Source organism: Balaenoptera acutorostrata, chromosome 13, assembly GCF_949987535.1.
Source record: "Balaenoptera acutorostrata chromosome 13, mBalAcu1.1, whole genome shotgun sequence".
NCBI classification, from domain to species: Eukaryota; Metazoa; Chordata; class Mammalia; order Artiodactyla; family Balaenopteridae; genus Balaenoptera; species Balaenoptera acutorostrata.
Genome location: NC_080076.1, coordinates 42,886,243 through 42,904,249, shown reverse-complemented (window position 1 = coordinate 42,904,249; position 18,007 = coordinate 42,886,243). Strand labels below are relative to the sequence as shown.

At 38.2% G+C, this 18,007-nt stretch overlaps 1 pseudogene; it reads right to left on the bottom strand.

The window, feature by feature from the left end:
- Positions 1-4,197: 4,197 nt before the first annotated feature.
- LOC103012712 (transcription factor IIIA-like) lies at positions 4,198-15,858 on the bottom strand (annotated as a pseudogene).
- Positions 15,859-18,007: the final 2,149 nt, after the last annotated feature.

Sequence of the window (18,007 nt, the reverse complement as noted above, 5' to 3'; positions counted from 1 at the left end):
CCTGGTTGGGGAGATCCCACATGCCTCATGGCCAAAAAACCAAAACATAGAACAGAAGCAATATTGTAACAAATTCATTAAGGACTTTAAAAAATGGTCCACATCAAAAAAAAATCTTAAAAAAATAAAATAAAATGGATCTTTTAAAAATAAGTGCAATTTAAAAAAGAATTTTATTTTATTTTTATTTTTTTTAGCATCTTTATTGGAGTATAATTGCTTTACAATGGTGTGTTAGTTTCTGCTGTATAACAAAGTGAATCAGCTATACATATATCTACAACTCCATATCTCCTCCCTCTTGCATCATCCTCCCACCCTCCCTATCCCACCCCTCTAGGTGGACACAAAGCACCAAGCTCTTCTCCCTGTGCTATGCGGCTGCTTCCCACTAGCTAGCTATTTAACATTTGGTAGTGTATATATGTCCATGCCACTCTCTCACTTCATCCCAGCTTTCCCTTCCCCCTCCCCATGTCCTGAAGTCCATTCACTACGTCTGCGTCTTTACTCCTGTCCTGCCCCTAGGTTCTTCAAAATCTTTTTTTTTTTTTTAGATTTCATATATATGTGTTAGCATACAGTATTTGTTTTTCTCTTTCTGACTTACTTCTCTCGGTATGACAGTCTGTAGGTCCATCCACCTCACTACAAATAGCTCAATTTCATTTCTTTTTATGGCTGAGTAATATTCAATTGTATATATGTATCACATCTTCTCTATCCATTCATCTATCAATGGACACTTAGGTTGCTTCCATGTCCTGGCTATTGTAAATAGAGCTGAAATGAACATTGTGGTACACAACTCTTTTTTAATTATGGTTTTCTCAGGGTATATGCCCAGTAGTGGGGTTGCTGTGTCATATGGTAGTTCTATTTTTAGTTTTTTGGGGAACCTCCATACTGTTCTCCATAGTGGCTGTATCAATTTACATTCTCACCAACAGTGCAAGAGTGTTCCCTTTTCTCCACACCCTCTCCAGCATTTATTGTTTGTAGATTTTTGGAAAATGGCCATTCTGACTGGGGTGAGGTGATACATCATTGTACTTTCTATTTGCATTTATCTAATGATTAGTGACATTGAGAATCCTTTCATGTGTTTCTTGGTAATCTGTATATCTTCTTTGGAGAAATGTCTATTTAGGTCTTCTGCCCATTTTTGGATTGGGTTGCTTGTCTTTTTGATATTGAGCTGCATCAGCTGCTTGTATATTTTGGAGATTAGTCCTTTGTCAGTTGCTTCGTTTGCAAATATTTTCTCCCACTCTGACGGTTGTCTTTTTGTCTTGTTTATGGTTTCCTTTGCTGTGCAAAAGCTTTTAAGTTTCATTAGGTATCATTTGTTTATTTTTGTTTTTATTTCCATTTCCCTAGGAGGTGGGTTAAAAAGGATCTTGCTGTGATTTATGTCATAGAGTGCTCTGCCTATGTCTTCCTCTAAGAGTTTTATAGTGTCTGGCCTTACATTTAGGTCTTGAATCCATTTTGAGTTTATTTTTGTGTATGGTGTTAGGGAGTGCTCTAATTTCATTATTTTACATGTAACTGTCCAGTTTTCCCAGCACCACTTATTGAAGAGACTGTCTTTTCTCCATTGTATATTCTTGCCTCCTTTATCAAAGGTAAGGTGACCATATGTGCATAGGTTTATCTCTGGGCTTTCTATCCTGTTCCATCTATCTTTCTGTTTTTGTGGCAGTACCACACTGTCTTGATTACTGTAGCTTTGTAGTATAGTGTGAAGTCAGGGAGCCTGATTCCTTCAGCTCCATTTTTCTTTCTCAAGATTGCTTTTGCTCTTCGGGGTCTTTTGTGTTTCCATACAAATTGTGAAATTTTTTGTTCTAGTTCTGTGAAAAATGCCATTGGTAGTTTGGTAGGGATTGTATTGAATATGTAGATTGCTTTGGGTAGTATAGTCATTTTCACAATGTGGATTCTTCCAATCCAAGAACATGATATATATCTCCATCTGTTGGTATCATCTTTAATTTCTTTCATCAGTGTCTTATAATTTTCTGCATACTGGTCTTTTGTCTCCTTAGGTAGGTTTGTTCCTAGGTATTTTATTCTTTTTGTTGCAGTGGTAAATGGGAGTGTTTCCGTAATTTCTCTTTCAGATTTTTCATCATTAGTGTATAGGAATGCAAGAGATTTCTGTGCATTAATTTGTATCCTGCTACTTTACCAAATTCATTGACTAGCTCTAGTAGTTTTCTGGTAGCATCTTTAGGAATCTCTATCTATATTATCATGGCATCTGCAAACAGTGACACTTTTACTTCTTTTCCAGTTTGGATGCCTTTTATTTCTTTTTCTTCTCTGATTGCTGTGGCTAAAACTTCCAAAACTATGTTGAATAATAGTGGTGAGAGTGGGCAACCTTGTTTTGTTCCTGATCTTAGAGGAAATGGTTTCAGTTTTTCAACATTGAGAATGATGTTGGCTGTGGGTTTGTCATATATGGCCTTTATTAAGTTGCGATAAGTTCCCTCTATGCCTACTTTCTGGAGAGTTTTTATCATAAATGGGTGTTGAATTTTGTCAAAAGCTTTTTCTGCATCTAGTGAGATGATCATATAGTTTTTCTCCTTCAATTTGTTAATATGGTTTATCACATGGATTGATTTGCATATATTGAAGAATCCTTGCATTCCTGGGATAAACCCCATTTGATCATGGTGTATGATCCTTTTAATGTGCTGTTGGATTCTGTTTGCTAGTATTTTGTTGAGGATTTTTGCATCTATGTTCATCAGAGATATTGGCCTGTAGTTTTCTTTTTTTGTGACATCTTTGTCTGGTTTTGGTATCAGGGTGATGGAGGCCTCGTTGAATGAGTTTGGGAGTGTTCCTCCCTCTGCTATATTTTGGAGGAGCTTGAGAAGGATAGGTGTCAGCTCTTCTCTAAATATTTGGTAGAATTCACCTGTGAAGCCATCTAGTCCTGGGCTTTTGTTTGTTGGAAGATTTTATATCACAGTTTCAATTTCAGTGCTTGTGATTGGTCTTTTTATATTTTCTGTTTCTTCCTGGTTCAGTCTCGGAAGGTTGTGCGTTTCTAAAAATTTGTCCATTTCTTCCAGGTTGTCCATTTTATTGGCATATAGTTGCTTGTAGTAATCTCTCATTATCCTTTGTATTTCTGCAGTGTCAATTGTTACTTCTCTTTTTTCATTTCTAATTCTATTGATCTGAGTGTTCTCTCTTTTTTTCTTGGTGAGTCTAACTAATGGTTTATCAATTTTGTTTATCTTCTCAGAGAACCAGCTTTTAGTTTTAGTGATCTTTGCTATTGTTTCCTTCAGTTCTTTTTCATTTATTTCTGATCTGATCTTTATAATTTCTTTCCTTCTGCTAACTTTGGGTTTTTTTGTTCTTCTTTCTCTAATTGCTTTAGGTGTAAGGTTAGGTTTATTTGAGATGTTTATTTGAGATGTTTCTTGTTTGTTGAGGTAGGATTGTATTGCTATAAACTTCCCTCTTAGAACTGCTTTTGCTGCATCCCATAGGTTTTGGGTGGTCGTGTTTCCATTGTCATTTGTTTCTAGGTATTTTTTGATTTCCTCTTTGATTTCTTCAGTGATCTCTTGGTTGTTTAGTAACATATTGTTTAGCCTCCATGTGTTTGTGTTTTTATGTTTTTTTTCCCTGTAACTGATTTCTAATCTCATAGCATTGTGATCAGAAAAGATACTTGATATGATTTCAATTTTCTTAAATTAACCAAGGCTTGATTTGTGGCCCAAGATATGATCTATCCTGGAGAATGTTCCATGAGCACTTGAGAAGAAAGTGTATTCTGTTGTTTTTGGATGGAAAGTCCTATAAATATCAATTAAGCCCATCTTGTTTAATGTATCATTTAAAGCTTGTGTTTCCTTATTTATTTTCATTTTGGATGATCTGTCCATTGGTGAAAGTAGGATGTTAAAGTCCCCTACTACAATTGTGTTACTGTCAATTTCCCCTTTTATGGCTGTTAGCATTTGCCTTATGTATTTAGGTGGTTCTATGTTGGGTGCATAAATATTTACAATTGTTATATCTTCTTCTTGGATTTATCCCTTAATCATTATGTAGTTTCCTTTTTTGTCTCTTGTAATAGTCTTTATTTTGAAGTCTATTTTGTCTGATATGAGAATTGCTACTCTACTTTTTTTTTTTTCCCAATGCTCTGCACCAGTGATTTTAATAAAAACGTGCTTCTGAGAGAAAATAACTGAGCTGGCTGGTCTGCGGTCCTTCAAACAAAGCAGTCTGGTGTGTAGCTGGGGCCAGCGTCACCATGGCGGAGGGCACCTTGCCCTCAGTGCAGTTCAGCAACTCCCCATTTCTGGGCAAAGACACACCCTGGCCCTGTGTCCTTTTAAGAGGGGTGTACCCACTGAGCCGAGAGGCCAGACTCCATTTTTCAGAAGATGGTCTCACTTTGAGCTTCATTTTCTTCTTGTCAGGGTCATGCACAACAGCCTGCCTGCTGAGGCTCTGCTTCATGGCCAATGTCTTGCCACAGCCAGCGTGCTCACACACAAATGGGCGCTCCTCCTCATGGAACGAGAGGATGTGGCTCTGGAGGGTGAACACAATGGTTTAGGTGCAGCCACAGCCTTCCCTGGGGCACCGACACACATCTCTCTCCGGGGCATGAATTCTCATGTGCTGCTTCAGGAAATCCTTGCATTTAAATGTTTTCTGGCACACATCACATGTTATGTCCTCTTTATGGGTTTCTCTCCCATGTTCCAGAAGCTCCGTCCATGTTTTTGCCACAAAAGAACATTCTTTTTGACATATATAGCCCTTGTGGACCTTCCCATGTCACTTCAGACTGCTGGGGGAAGCAAAGTGTTTTCCACATCCTTTGTGGGTACACCTGAACAGCAGTTCACTGTTGTGCTGGCACTGATGGATTTTCAGCTGCTGATGCTTCTTAAAGGTGTTCTTACAACCTTAAAACTGCATACATATTGTTTTTGCTGGTTTTCATGTTTGCTTTCAAAATGTTTCTTCAAGTTTGATTTTATGTTGAATTTTTGATCACAGCCACTAGCTGTACAAAGGGCTTTTCTCCGGTGTGAACAGGGCATGGCGGCTGAGGTGGTAGTCACTGACGAAGGCCTTGGCACACCCTTCATGGTCACAAACAAATAGTCTCTCCCCTGTGTGCTTGCACAGTTGCGTGTCTAGTTTCCAGGCCTTGTTGTAATTGGGGCTGCAGTTGGGGAAGGAGCAGATGAACCTCTGAGGGGGAGCCGGGGCTAGGCTCTCGCTGGCCGCAAGGAACATGTCGGCAATGGTCAGGGACAACACCGCCTCAGCAACCGAGTCAGGCTGGCTCTAGGGTGCCTGGTGCCAGACACTCAGCCATGTGCTGAGCCATGTGCTGTGAACTGATGCTGACCGACCGCTCCAGGAGACCCTACGCGTGACCCCACTGCACTTCCAGGAGTGCGGCCCAGGCGAAGTGGGGCGGGGCTGGAGTGCCCACTCCAGCTTTCTTTTGATTTCCATTTGCATGGAATATCTTTTTCCATCCCTTCACTTTCAGTCTGTATGTGTCCCTAGGTCTGAAGTGGATCTCTTGTAGACAGCATATGTATGGGTCTTGTTTTGTATCCATTCAGCCAGTCTTTGCCTTTTGGTTGGAGCATTTAATCCATTCACATTTAAGGTAGTTATCAAGATGTATGTTCCTATTACCATTTCTTAATTGTTTTGGGTTTGTTATTGTAATCTTTTCCTTCTCTTGTGTTTCCTGCTTAGAGAAGTTCCTTTAGCATTTGTTGTAGAGCTGGTTTGGTGGTGCTGAATTCTCTTAGCTTTTGCTTGTGTGTAAATGTTTTAATTTCTCTGTCAAATCTGAATTAGATCCTTTGTTGGGTAGAGTAATCTTGGTTGTAGCTTTTTCCCTTTCATCACTTTAAATATGTCCTGCCACTCCCTTCTGCCTTGCAGAGTTTCTGCTGAAAGATCAGCTGTTAACCTTATGGGGATTCCCTTGTATGTTAATTGTTGCTTTTCCCTTGCTGCTTTTCATATTTTTTCTTTGTATTTAATTTTTGATAGTTTGATTAATATGTGTCTTGGCATGTTTCTCCTTGGATTTATCCTGTATGGGACACTCTGCACTTCCTGGACTTGATTGACATTTCCTTACCCATATTAGGGAAGTTTTCAATGATAATCTCTTCAAATATTTTCTCAGTCCCTTTCTTTTTCTCTTCTTCTTCTGGGACCCCTATATTTCAAATGTTGGTACGTTTAAAGTTGTCCCAGAGGTCTCTGAGATTGTCCTCAATTCTTTTCATTCTTTTTTCTTTATTCTGCTCTGCAGTAGTTATTTCCACTAGTTTATCTTCCAGGTCACTTATCCGTTCTTCTGCTTCAGTTATTCTGCTATTGATTCCTTCTAGAGAATTTTTAATTTCATTTATTGTGTTGTTCATCATTGTTTGTTTGCTCTTTAGTTCTTCTAGGTCCTTGTTAAACGTTTCTTGTGTTTTCTCCATTCTACTTCCAAGATTTTGGATCATCTTCACTATCATTACTCTGAATTCTTTTTCAGGTACACTGCCTATTTCGTCTTCATTTTTTTGTTCTGGTGGGTTTTTACCTTGCTCCTTCATCTGCTGTTTATTTCTCTCTCTTCTCTTTTTGCTTAACTTACTGTGTTTGGGGTCTCCATTTTGCAGGCTGCAGGTTTGTAGTTCCTGTTGTATTTGGCTTCTGCTCCCAATAGCTAAGGTTCATTCAGTGGGTTGTGTAGGCTTCCTGGTGGAGGGGACTGGTGCCTGTGTTCTGGTGGATGAGGCTGGATCTTGTCTTTCTGGTGGGCAGGACCACGTCCAGTGGTGTGTTTTGGGGTGTCTGTGACCTTATTATGATTTTAGGCAGCCTCTCTGCTAACGGGTGGGGTTGTGTTCCTGTCTTGCTAGTTGTTTGGCATAGGGTGTCCAGCACTGTAGCTTGCTGGTTGTTGAATGGAGCTGGGCTTAGCATTGAGGTGGAGATCTCTGGGAGAGCTTTTGCCATTTGATATTATGTGGGGCTGGGAGGTCTTTTGTGGACCAGTGTCCTGAACTCGGCTCTCCCACCTCAGAGGTTCAGGCCTGACACCCAGCCAGAGCACCAAGACCCTGTCAGCCACATGGCTCAGAAGAAAAGGGAGGAAAGAAAGAAAGAAAGAAGGTAAGAAAGAAAGAAAGAAAGAAAAGAAAGAAAGGAAGGAAGGAAAGAAGGAAGGAAGGAAGAAAAAATAAATAAAATAAAGTTATTAAAATAGAAAAAAATACTAAGAATAAAAAATTAAAAAGTAATTTAAAAAAGAGCGAAAGAAAGAAGAGAGCAACCAAACCTAAAAACAAATCCACCAATGATAACAAGCGCTAAAAACTATACAAAAAGAAAAAAAATGGACAGACAGAACCCTAGGCAAATGGCAAAAGCAAAGCTATACAGACAAAATCACACAAAGAAGCATACACATACACACTCACATAAAGAGAAAAAGAAAATATATATATATATATAGATAGATATAGATATAGATAGATAAAAAAAGGAAGAGAACAACCAAATCAATAAACAAATCTACCAATGATAATAAGCTCTAAATACTAAACTAAGATAAACATAAAACCAGGAACAAATTACATGCAGAAAGCAAACCCCAAGTCTACAGTTGCTCCCAAAGTCCACCACCTCAATTTTGGGATGATTCGTTGTCTATTCAGGTATTCCACTGATGCAGGTACATCAAGTTGATTGAGTAGATTTAATCCACTACTCTTGAGGCTGCTGGGAGACATTTTCGTTTCTCTTCTTTGTTCGCACAGCTCCTGGGGTTCAGCTTTGGATTTGGCCCTGCCTCTGAATGTAGGTCGCCTGAGGGCGTATTTTTGGGAAGTCTGAGGTCTTCTGCCAGCGTTCAGTAGGTGTTCTGTAGGAGTTGTTCCACATGTAGATGTATTTCTGATGTATTTGTGGAAAGGAAGGTGATCTCCACGTCTTACTCCTCCTCCATCTTGAAGGTGCCCTATAAAAGAATTTTAAACAAACTATATTACTTTATTACATATCTGTGGATGAATCCACATAAAACTGGTACATTTAGAGTTACCAAACGGTTATAAATGTAATGAAAGAAGAAATGTTTACCTGAGATAATTACACTGCGCGGAAACAGATTTGATAATTGTGTGCTGACTTTTTCTGTAGGAGGTGAAATTATTTTCTTGGTCCTTCAGGGAGTCACTCTTCTTATCAACAAAGAGCATACCTTTTTTCCCCCAAAGCCCCACATCCTTAGGAACCATTAAGCATGATTTAAGTTGTCAGCAGATTAATTGAACTTTTTACCAATAAACTATGCACATTTTTTCCTCCAATAATGAGTGATGGAATATGAAGGACGTGTGGAATGTATTTACATTTGATAGTCATTTTTATCAGAACACTGCAAGCACATATTCTTGAACATTTATCACTGGACTACATTAAAATTGGTAGCAGACAAAAGAAATGAGAGGAGAATCATTATCTAAATTCCTAAAGTACAGAATGATGTGGCTATGATCTTTAATTAATATAATGCTTTACACACAAGAAAGTCTGTCATACATGCCTTATATTGTGTTAGTGTTTATTTTAAATCAACATTAAAAGCCATGAGTATGTAAGATGCTGAGTCACACATATTTAAACCTTTTGATCTTTGACCTGGAGAAGACCACATTCCAAATGACAGATGCACTGAAATATGCATACAATATGAAAAGACAGCAGCGTATTGTCACGTTGTACTTTTCCTCATACCTTGTAGAATCTCCTCATTGCCACCTTCTTTTAAGCAAAAATAACTAGCTGTTCCAAAACATGAGCTGGTTTTATAAAATGATCTTTCATCACTTCAAGGAAGATTACCTATGATCTCAACTGACCTCAAGAACGTTACCGCAGAGCTACCAGCCACTCAAGCAGACCAACTCTGGAGATTATTGAAAGATGTATGGATAAAGCCTTTTATTTTCCTTAAGTGAATTCACTACCCTTCAAAGTTTGGGGTTTGGATGAATAAGTCCAGGGGCTGCTACAGCTGTCTGGCCTGAAAATACAGCATATTAAAGAATGTCTATCAGGTTATCTTGCAAATCAGATCCCTTGCCAATCTAAAAATGTGGTATTGAGCTTGTAGAGCCTCATGTTTAAATTAAAAGTTTTTCCTTAAAAAAAAAAAGCTTAAGACAAATTACTTTTAAAATATAAATACTTTTTGATTCTCTTTATCAGTGATTGTTGTGTTGTCCTACATTCAGTACTTCTTTTCACTCCAACCAATTTATTCTACTCTGAATAGCAGACTCATCAGTTAAAGTTTGTCTCTCTCCTGCCCTGAATGTGCTGATTGCCCCATTTTCTTCTAGCAGTTAGTCAAGGCACAAATACAAATTATGGTCTGGGTTTTGTTTCTGCCTTAAAAAAAATTCACACCCAGCAAGGTAACTGAAAGAAATGTTAGCTTTTCCTCCGGATCAAGTTGAGCTTTGTTTATTGCTCTTTTGAAAGCATATTACACAGGATTCGTTTGCTCCCCACTTTCTAAGCAGTTCTACAGGGGATGACAGGGTGGGTAAGCCTCAGACCCGGCTTCCGTTCAGGAGAGGGTTTGGGGAGGCTGTGGTGACAGTGCAGAGAAGTTCCTCCAGGCTGGCTGCCTGCCTCCTTAATACCACGACACGCAGAGCTGGACAGGACTACTGTCTCACCAGTAATTCCACAAAGTGGATAATGAAGCAGCTCTATTTACTGACTACTAGGCAACTAGGCCAGGACAATCAACTGTAATGACAGCTAATGGCTCATATAAATTGGCTTCATGCAGACCAAGGATCTAGCAGAAACTCAACTCCTTTCCTAGAATTTACTTTGCCAAGATATACTCAGTGTATCGAGTGTTTGTAGGGATCTCCACCCCATACCTGCGGCCATGTAGAGAAGCTGTGAAGAGGACACCAGCTTTCTTCCAAATGGGAGCACTGCCTGCCTAAGAGGATTCCATTTAGGATGAATCTTTCTAGCAGCCTTTATATTTTACAGGACCACTCAGAAACTCTTCTCAGGGGTTCCCATTCACTCTTATAACCATGTGTGGCCTATAATTTCTTTCAGCAGCCAATAGTTTCATTCAGGACCTAGTTTTATGGTAGAGTCACTAGCCCCATTGTTGAAGTCAAATGACGCCTCTTCTCTCTACGAAGGTCTGAAGGATCCCCATTGTTTTATAACTAACTGAGTTGAGTTTTATCTCATATTGGTCCATAAGCATCCTGTAGGCAGCAACTATGGAACTTGACTTTGTATTATCCATAGTGCCCAGAAGAATGCTTTGCACATAATAGATGCCAAATGACATTATAGATTTCAGTAAATTAAAAACCTAATGCTTGACATGTAATAGTGAAAATTGCTAAGTGATTTTGGAAATCAGAAGAACCAGTTCTGCTTTTCCTACACACAGAAAAATTATTTGTATTGTTATGGCTATTACTTTATCCAAATACCTAACCATAATTAATTACACTTCCTTATGATATCTTCAGAATATGTATGTAATTAGAAAGTGGCTCAGACATAAAATTTTGTTTTAAAAAGTTTTATTGGCAACTGATATGTTCCTCACTTTCGACTTTGGTGTTTACAAAAGTTTAGATAACCAGAAGTTTCATTATGGTCATCACCTTAACGCAAGACCAGCCCTGGTTCATGTATTATCAGTAATAATTTCCTTTAATTTTTACCAAACATGTTCCTTAAAAAAAAACTTAATTCAATAATGCTAAATATTAAAATAAAACTTTCCTATTTCCATTGTTACAATCACATGGTACCAGAAGGGTCTCAACCCTCAGTGCTAGTTCATTTACTTATTCTAAAATAGGTATATTAATGCCCAGCAGTGTTAATGCCTCTCTAAACAAATCATCATCTGTCTGTATACACATGACTCATATTCTTTCCTTTCTCTAGTGATCCAAGAAACATGTTTATTCTATTCCTTTACATCTACATCTGGGAGTCTTATTACTAGAAGTAAAAATAAATAATTTAGCTTAAGTAACTCAGCTTAGCAAATCTGTCCTCTCCTGCAAATTCACACTTACTATCCAGCACTCTGAAAATGCCTCATAGTTATTTTAAAAGGTTTGGCAATTTTGGATATTTTAATTAGTTTTTTTGATCTTTAAATATTCTTATTTTATATAAATACCTAACATCAAATTAGAGCAAATATCTTAAGTGGGAAAAAATAGCGTAAGGGATGCTAGTGAGTACCCCATTAATATCCCTCGACCTTACCGCTTTGTGCATGTGGCCAGCACCTGTGTTCCTTTCCCTAAGGGCTTTTTCTAGCCACTATGCAGCAGGTCAAAAACGTCAGGTAATTAGCCTCCCTCTACAGGAGTTCTCCACTAATGTGGAAGGGAGTTAGTAAATAAATGCCCCAAATCCTTTACCCTGGAGGGGAGCAGATAACACTGAAGTGTGTGTTCTACATAAGCTCCCAAAGGACCCCCCCCCCCCCCCCGCCACAGTGGGATTGCACCCAGTAGCCCACAGTGCTACCTGGCTGGACAATATACCTTTTTATTGGCTGTCGTCCCTCCCTGTCTTACTGCCCAATTCTCCTACTGAGGTTTGCTTCACCTCCCAAATAAACTTTTTGCACTGCAATCTTTTTCTAAGAGTCTACTTCTTTGAAAGCTTAAATTAAGACAGTGAGATAAGAGGTCCTGAGAAGCAGATCCTCAGGCTGGGACTCTAGAGCTGAATGACTCACCAGCCAAAAGACAATGAGGGGTCCATTACTGGTGGTAAGTGGAGTGGTAACAATCCCAGATATGCTGTGGCAACCCGATTAATAAGCCACTCAGCAAGAATGAATTGGGGCATGATACAGATGGAAGAGGATGTATTGGATGATGCAGTAGCTCCAGCATTTAGAAGATTTGAGGGTAACAGTGTTTAAGAATGATGAAATCGGCTTGCTGTTTTTAAGTGCAATTGAAGCTCTGAAGGAAGAAAAAGACAGGCAGACTCATGCTCCTACCAACTCAGCTCCTGTATTCCTTTGCCTGAGAGCATTCTTGGCCACTGAAGGTATTTTGCCCTTGTGTGCAGTAGACTTAAAGTGCTGGGAATTAATGACCTCCAGAAACATCATTCAACCCATGAGCAACAGGAATTGGCATATAAATACCCCAGCTCCCTCACCCTTGGAATAGATGACTCTGAGATGCATGTTCTACACTGGCTCCCAGAGTTTCCTCATTGGCATTAAATTCCAGTAGCCCACAGTGATAACTGGATTGATGATACACTTCTTAATAGTTGACTTCATTCTCTGTCTCCCTTCCCAGTTTGCTTTACATCCTACTTAAACTCCAGTCCTTGTCTCAGGGTCTGCTTTGGGGGACATCCAGGTTAAATCAAATGGTCTTATCCATCATTAATATGACTTCAGTGTTGCACCTAAAGAACCAGGCAAAGCCATGAGGAATATGCAGAATCCAATCAGATATTATTTAAATATTTATAAAAGTTTGGACCCTATCAGGTTAGAAAAATATGAGACAAATTCAGAATAGACTCAAGGGATAAAGAGATTAGTTGACTCCTATTAATTGGTAAAGCAACTGCAAGGAGGAAGAATTGGATTTTGTATAAACTGAATTGGGACTTGAATGGGCTGAGATACTACTCTTGTCAGGACCTGTTAAAGCCACTATACACAGGGCTCACGCTGCCCCAAGGCCTTGGCAGTGTCTCAGGACAACAAACATCCTATGATCCAAACAAAATTACATCAGATATGCAACCTTGTCCATCTAAGAAAGTCTTAGTAGAGTAACCTCAATTTACTGGCTTGAAATTTTTCTCTTTGTTCCGCGCACCACCGCCCCCCCACCCAGGGAAAACTTTTAGATTAAGGGAAGAAGGTGAAAAGGTAAATTCAATATATACTATTCTTGTGCTAAATGTTAGAAAAAACATGTGTAATTGGCATTGAGTGTAATAATGGAGAATAAAGGATCAGTCAGATGAATCTTGTGATTCCTATTTTAAACATGCAGTTAGGTAATTCATTTAGACTTGTGATTTTAAATAGAAATATATAAAAGAATTATGGACTTATAAGTAATATTGTAACATTCAGAACAAGTAATATGTTTAGAATCCTCATGTTTATAAATATAATTTAATAGATTTTAAGAATAATATAAATGCCTGGGAAGGTGTTTGTTCTGATAATTTAACTGCTTTTAAAAAATTAAATATATTAAATTTATATATACTCCTTAAAATTAATTTTTAAAATAGACTCGATTTATAAGCAGAATAATTATAAGTTCAAATTTTAAAATGAAGGAAAAACTGGGGTTTGGATTTGCAACTTTCATAAACCAAATATTAATTTTTACAAATCAAAGCAAGTATAAATTGTCCTGCTCTCAAAGACAACCAAAAGACTCACCCTTTCAAGAGTGGGATGCAGTGAAACCATGTTTATAACCACTATGGACTTTGTATCTTAAAAGGGGGCAGTCTAGAGCCCCCAAGTCCCCTGAATTACAAGTGCTCAATGATTTGCATTTTCAACCGTTTCACCCTCCTGTCTGAATTTCCTCTATCTACTGCCTGATTCTTTTAGGAATTATTTTCATAGTCTTCCTCTCCAGGCCACAGTCTCAAAGATGGTAAAAGGACCTCCAATGTAATGACATTCTCTACACCTCAACCACCCACAAGTTAAATCACATGGGAACTTTGTATCTCCTTTACTTCTTTTCCCCCTCCTTAAAATGATCAGAATAATGTCATTGTCTATGTCTGTTATCCTGATTAACTGAATCTTTACAATTATATGAGGGGAAAGTATCAATTCCTTTAAATAAATAAAACTGTTTTATGTTCAGCATTTGGGGTGTATGTGGGGATTTTTCAATTTGTTTTCTTTGTTTTACTTTAATAACTTAGCTAAAACATTTTCTTTCCTTATTAGAAGCCATCTTTATTTCAGTGAATTTCCTAGAAGGTTACAGGGCCTTGTCCAGGGAAATAAAACAAGGCACTGCATTGCCCTGTTTTTCTAGGTAGTTCTGAATAGTAATGGTTGTATTTGCTTTACGTAATGGGCTTCTCAAAAAAAGATAAGTAAAATACTTAAACTTTTAAAAATGTTGGTTACTGTTCACTGCCATAAATCAGTCAGAAGTTGAGGCTAAGAGACCCAAATATTCCATCTGTCTGATTCACTGCCACTTTTATATAAAATGGAAGCAGCAGGCAGTTGAGAATTCCCAATCTGCCCCACCCCAAATCCAAGCCCAAATCCTGTGGTTGCCAACCTCATCTGGAATCTCTGTGTTGCTTGGAAATCCTGTGACTAAAACTTAGAAATTTTTCTTTCATGCTTTCAAGTTCTCAAGTCTGATCCTACTCCTTAACTCTCAGCAGATGAACCCACTAACTTCACCAAGAAAATAAAGACTATCCCTTATCTTTCCTTGCACAGCCATCCAGCTAACATGTCTTGAAGCACTAAGCAGTATACTAGAAAGAATATACCTGAGAGAAAAGTAAGATTCAGTCTCTGCCTTCCAGAAATGCATTGCCTAGTGAAGAGGAGGATGTGGGAAAAAATAATTTAAACAAAAGATAGTAAGTGTAGCTAAATGACATGGGACTGTAATTCACAGTTTTATAAAAGCAACTGGAAGTAAAGTTTTATAAAAGTAACTGGAAGTAAAAAATGTAGTTACCTGGGGTTTTTCCCTGAATTCATTCTAACTACTTCCTAATTTCTAATTTATGATCATTCCCCTATCTTTAACTTCTGCTGGATCCCTTTTAGAAAAATGTAAATGTAAGACACATTCCAAATCATTTTTAAAATTCAAATCAATCTAATAAATTATAATAGTGCTTAAGACCTTAGTTCCTAGGATAGTGCATTGTTGAATTATTTACAGCATGATGTGAGTGCAAAATAAATAGGGCTTTTTAAAAACCAGTGAATCACAATGGCCTCAGGTCACCAATGACCATTTTTAGTGACAGGAATATATATGTGAATAGAAAGATGGTCATGAATTGATGACCATAACCTTGAACCAGGGTTCAAAAACTCTAGAATTGTATTCTGTCTTTGCTAATGACACAGATCATAACTTCATGCAATAAAACTTCATTTCATTTCAGCCCTTTCTTTCTAGTCCAGTGGAAGTCCACCTCTACCACTAACTACTCCATGACAGCACGCAAGTCTCTTGAACACTAAAAGGATCATAATAACCTGCCTAACTCACATAAATAGTATGGGATTCATATCACATAATAGATCCAAAAATACGTTTCAAAGTTTTTAAAAAATACTACATAGAGGAGAAAATGTATGATATTATTATTATTAATACTCATGTGTGGAAGAGCCTGAAATAGTAAAATTGGTGGGGTTGATTTTGAAACCATTTGAAACTAAAGTAATAAAAAATGATAGAGTCCAAGAAAAAGAAAACTAGACATTGAAAAGTCATATATTGCTAGGCCATTCCAAACAGTGATCTACAGATCCTTTGAAAGGAAAAGATTTGCTCGCATTTCCAATATGTGGAACTAAGTGTTCTGTATCAGTCTAGTTTATATCAGTTTTAAGCCGTACAGTAAAACCAAGTTCTAGGTTTTTTAATTTCTTCTTGAACCATTCCAAAACTACAGGGACATCCATCTCACCATATAGTCCTGGGAGTATGAGCCATATCCTTCCAAGTGTCCTGAGCATTTACATTCCATCGTTCTTAAAAATAACTTTTATCAAATGTAAAACATCATATTTTTCATCAAGTCTAAATTATTATTGAATATAAGACACACCATTTTTTTAATATACACTACAAAAGAAAGTTCTACTAAACTATGACATGCCATGACACATCCCAATTCCAGAGATTTTAAAATGAAAAAAAAAATTATGTCTTAGAATCAATGAATATAATAATTACTGTCTTATTATAAAAGGAATCCATATTTGTTGAAAAATTGCCAAAGACTGTGTATTAGCAGAAACATGGTTGCAAGTCACAGAAAAACTAGATTAAATAAGAGTTTGCGTAACTGGAAATCCATTGGAAGGACAGAGGTTAGGGTTGGTTTAATTCAGGGCCTGAAGGCTATCTCAAGAGCAGTTTCTTTCCACACTCTGATCTGCCTTCCATGGTGTCAGCCTTCCTGAGACAAACTTCTTTCATGGTATGGGTTCCAGGTGTCCCATCTGCACCCCACTCCACACTGGAGATAGGGCTTCTATCCTGGCACTCCAAGCAAGAATTCTGAAATTCACCTGTACTGTTAAGATCATCTCCGTCATTTCACCTCACCTGAGCTGGAACTGTTGCTTAGAAAATGCAAATGTACATGAAAAGTACACGGACTGCATGGGGAAGGGAGTAATATCCAACCGGAAAATCTGCCTATTGCTAGAAAAAAAACAAAAAAACAAAAAACAATGGGGAAGGGGGAATTGCTTGAAATCTGTGATGGTTAATTTTATGCGTCAACTTGGTTAGGCTCTGGTGCCCAGTTGCTTGGCCAAACACTAGTCTAGATGTTGCTGTGAGGGTATTTTTAAGATGTAAGTAAAGTAGATTACCCTCCATAATGTGGGCGGGCCTCAAAAATGACTGAGCTTTTCCGCAGAATAAGGAATTCTCCTCAAGAATGCAACATCAACGCTTATCTGCGTCTTCAGCCTCCTGGCCTGCCCTGCAGATTTCGGACTTGCCAGCCCCCTCAATCATCCTACAATTGTGGGAGCCAATTCCTTAATCTCTCTCATTCTCTCACTCTCCCCACCCCACCCCCCCAGGAATACCATTTTAAAATATTTTCTCCAACTTTATTTATTTACTTTTCTATGCATAAAAACATATGGAAACATTTTACTCAAGTGACATCATACTGGATATGCAAGATTCAGAACTTTTGAATCTCGGTTTTGTCCCTTTATTTGTTAAGGTGATCATTTTTCCATGCCCTTAAATATTTTAACGTGATTTTTTTTTTAGCAGTTACCAAATAATACATCACATAACTGAACTATAATCCATTTAACTGTTTGACTGTTTCTGGGCTTTTGGATGATTTCATTTTATTCTCTAAATATACAGCCCTCTCTCCTGATGTGAAAAGCCAGCTAGGAGCCACTGCTGGAATCTGAGGCCTCCAGAGGTCAGGACCAAAAGGGTTGCACTTGGCAGGTATACACTTATCTCCTGACTCATGAAGTTGTATAAATTAAATATGTACAGCTTTTTATATGTCAAAGAAAAGTGTTGCACTTGGGGCTGGCTAGAGCTTATTATGAATAAAGAGTGTGTCGCCAATTCATCCTTTAGCCAGAATGATTCTGACCTGGCATCAAAAAATATCACTCTTCTGGAGATAACCACGAAGATCTGCACCTACCATGAAGGTCTTTGGGGCAGTGACGTGGACCTCTGGTCCCTGCTCCTAAGTCATCATCACTGTTAAGGGAATATATTTGTTTTCAAGTAACATAGTAATGTTTGTGACTTGTCCAAAAATTTGTTTACTCTTGCAAGATCCTCAAAAGAATGAAAACAACAACAACAAGGAAAATAAAAGGAGGAAGACGAGTTATGAATGGGCCTGTATGGAATCTCAGTAGGAACATATTCTGTATCCTATATTGACTCATTCACAGGCCTAATTATGAGAGAAAACTGAATGTGCGCTCATGAGTGGTGAACAGAATGGACGTTCTTGGAGAACAAAGAAACATATGGCCGTCTGGCGGACCACACCAGCATTTCTCCGAAGCACAATTGCCTGTGAGGTTTCTGGACCTGACACCCCTGCCACTGCAGATTTCACTCTCCATCCATTACCGTCATTGACAGAGGGCCTGATGCAAGTCCCCAGA